Raw genomic sequence first — 4,248 nt, 5'->3', positions numbered from 1 at the left:
TAGGACCTCAACCTCTATTGGCTCTGCACCACCTTCTGGTGGTACCACCACTGAGGATGGGGCATGTCCCCCCTGTGAGTAGGACCAGACAGGAAGATGTCTGCTGTCGTGCGGTCCAGGACATGTTGCGTTGGGGGCTCACTAACGGGTTCCAAAGCTGGATACACAAGCTCAAGGGCAGAGTGTCACATTTACAGGGTGATGCTGCTCCTCCTGGACAGCCCCCAGCACTGCCTCTTTTACAGCTGTTTGGGTGCAGTGCTGGCTGCCCATGGCTGGGGAACTGTTCCCATGGGCTTGTGAATGCCAAACACCCATCCCCTTCTGAGGTGTATCCCCCCACATGTGTCATATACCAACCCTGTATGCTGTCTTGTCTGTGATCCTATCCTACCTATCCTCCATGGCCATACCTACTCTCCTTCCCCCACATCCGACCCTCACCCTACAGAAACATAAGGCCAATCAGCTGCTAGGACAACATTTGCCCTATACATAGCTGTCCATTTCACACACGTGCCCACTGGACACATGTAACCCTTGTAATATGCATCTCAACATACTCCTGTTATCCTCACCCCTGTCCCTCAGGTGCACGATCCTGGTATGCACGTCACTCCTAAATGGTCCAGGTACACGTGACGAAGACAGCCTCATTTGTACACACAACACTACCAGTCCCTCTATGGTTACCCCATTTACCTTTATCATGATGTTGCACACAGCACCTTGCAAGAGCACTGTTCACACATAATGATTGGACAGATACTGTTGTGTTAATGTACATTACATGCACAGAGTGATGTATACGGCCAATGTATAACTGTTTGCATGTATGAATGACACATGTCTGTCTGAGGGAGTCTTGAGATTATATAAGACAACACCACTACATAATACAGGCGTCGCTGGTGTTTTCCATTTCATTCATTTGTAATGCTTTTTTGCCACATGGTATGTTCCTCATATATCTCTATATATGTATGTACCTATATGCTGGACATAAACACTCACATATACATCTACATGATGGGATAAATTCCTATACTGTTGAATGACTGCACTGTATGATATGTTTGTGGTACTGTCCATTGTCTGTACATCTGCCATGGCATATTGGTAAATCACATTAGCTGTGTGTGCAGGATCCTGGTTCCGAGCCTTGCAGAGGCCGTTTATTTTGTTGCAGGGTAGAACAAGGCCATTGGATATGGAGGGAGTAAGGCACATTAAAGCAGTTGGGAGTGGGTGTGCATGGGTTTCCATGGTGTTAAGCAATGCTAACCTCTGGTTACAGCTTCTTGCACTCAGTTAGCCTCTACATTGCTTTACCAGTGCAATACTTGCATACTGGTAGCCAAACAGGCTTACACCTGCTCGCTCCCACACTTTCAAATGCACTGACATTGGTGCTTGCATCTGACACTCACACCCCTGGGTGGAAGCGAGGACCACAATATTACCTTGTTGTGATGCCTATTACATTGGATGACATGCCTACAGTATCGGGAATGGCTGCCCATTAGGCAACGGCATGCCATTCGACTGTACGGAATCGGCGGCCTGTCCAGTGATTTATTCATATTATTTGTGTGTTCCTCTTACAATCTGCACCCATCTGGCTGATACATGGGAACTGAGACTCTTCAATACAGATAAGTAATTGGGTTTTGGGACCCATATCCGTTGGCCAAGTCATTATAGGGATGCCACCTTTTCAATTGCCCAAGGTGGGACTTTTATGTAGAAACATCAGATTTTGCAGGGCAAAACATACCCACAGCCAGAACAAAGGAAAGAACTTCACTGTTTTGTCTAAATGACAGCTTTTTCTTGTTGCATTATAGTTGCTTATTTTGTTTCTTATAACATTTAGGTGTTTCAGATACAAAATAATTGTTTTATGCAACAACTACAGACAATATAGGGAAATCTTTGTCCTAAAATCTCAGGACATTTGCCATATTTTCAAATATTTTGCAGGACACAACTGCCCAAAAGGGACTGTCCCTCGCAAAGGTGGACAGGTGGTAACCCTAACCTATTATTCTATCATCTTTCTAACATAGTCAGTGGAATATGCGCTTTCTGTCACTATCAGACTTCTCATACGAATGGGGAATAATGAACACTGAATCAGGGACACTGCATAACAACATCAGGGACACATTTAGAAATTTGGTGTTATTAACCTGACACATTGACAGACCCAGAGCATATGTATTCATACACATTGTCTAAGGTACATGCTGTTTATGACTCTTAAATGCTGTCGTTATTCATTACGTGTATTCCACCACCTTTCCTCCTACTATCACTAGTTCTAGGAGGGTTTAGGTGGGATAGAGTTAGATTCTGAGTAGTAATCAGGGATGTCCCTGTTAATACAGTTCAATGGTATGGTCCCTATGTGTTCCCCCCCAATGGTTTATAGACTATCCAGTGGATGTGCTCCTAAGGATTGGGAGGTATGGGCATCTGCTATGCCCACATCAGAATATTACTTACATCCACGGGGCGGTCCTAATATGCCTCTGCCAGCCAACACCTGCACGCCTAGGCCCATAATCGCATAATCATAGTTCCCCTACCTGCTATTCCTCTACAACACTCATCCTTACTGAGGGCGCAGGTGGGGTATAAACACACCACTACAGACTGCCCACTCTCCTCTTGTCGGGACACATGTTGTACATTGTGTCAACCCATGTGTTATCAGGCTTACATAACCTACTGGTCCGTGTACATCTACAGCCTGGTTGGAGAAATCATTACCGGGACTGGCTCCAATCATTAATTTTTGGTGTCCCACAAGGGACATCGATCTCTATGTTACAAGTGTAGACCTTGCAGATCTCTCCCACTGGTAGTATCCTGCTGGTAGTCTGAGAAGTAGTGGTGTGTTTACCTTTATTTTTTGTCTGTATGTCTCACCAGCCTAGCTGGGGGGGGGGGGGTGATGCTACATGTTACACGTTTGTTTATTGGACCATCCACCAACATATGCCCAGCCTGTGAACATATGTTACTTATAACTGCTGTATCATATCCTAGTTATATACATGTGTATATTTACTGTAATATATATATATATATATATATATATATATATATATATATATATATATATATATATATATGTTTACATTAATATATACAGATATAGCTGCATATGTATGCATACATGCATATTTATATCTTGCTGTCTATGTATATATATATATATATATATATATATATATATATATATATATATATAATCTAACGACATATGGGTCTATGGTTGTCTGCATATGTATATATTCATATGTGGGTATGTATCTATTATTTCTCTGTATATATACATTCATACTATGGCAAGGGAGAGGCATATTTCTCTCTCGCTATGGGTAGATATACAAACACATAGCTTTACATATATACGTCTACATCTGGTTATTCCGTTCCTTGCCATATAGATTACACTTTGCTTTAGTGGGTCTCACACTGGGTGTGGCTGCTCATTGGATGATGCCTTTGGCCAATGAACGCATTCACTTGCATCCCTAGGGCTGTCCATATTGGCCAATATCAGCCAACACCTGCTCACCTAGACCCATAAGTAGCTACCCATAGTTCCGCCACCCTCGCCTCCTCGACAACACCCATCCTTACTCTGGGACCTGGTCGGTTCTGGACACACCACTACACGCTGCCCACTCTCCACTTCAAGGGACCAATTTCATAAATTTGTCTCGGCCCATGGGTCATCAGGGTTACCCACCCTTGTATTCCAAGTCTGTATACACCGCGGACAAAACGGATGATCTATCACATTCATATGGTTTGGCCAATTTTTAGGGTGTCCCACAAGAGACGCTCCAGTAAGTGTTCCATGATTAGAAACCACGGGTGCAATGTGTACCCCCTGGTTGTATCCTGCCTGTGGTCTGGGGAGCAGTGGACATTTTACATTGATTGCATGTATATTTCCCATGCCCGGCTGTGGGGGGCGGGTGGAAGGACATGCTGCATGTTTCATGTCTCTTGCCTGGGTTCCTCACTTTCATTGGCATAGCCTGTGAACATATGTCATTCCTGCGTGCTGTTTCCTATCATAGCTGTATATCTCTGTATATCTACACACACACACACACACACACACACACACACACACACACACACACACACACACACACACACACACACACACACATATATATATATATATATATATATATATATATTTATATATATATATATATATAT

This window comes from Protopterus annectens, chromosome 9.part0 (genome assembly GCF_019279795.1).
Source record: "Protopterus annectens isolate FY-2018-M chromosome 9.part0, PAN1.0, whole genome shotgun sequence".
Classification (NCBI taxonomy): domain Eukaryota; kingdom Metazoa; phylum Chordata; order Ceratodontiformes; family Protopteridae; genus Protopterus; species Protopterus annectens.
Note: the sequence above shows the minus strand (reverse complement) of the source record.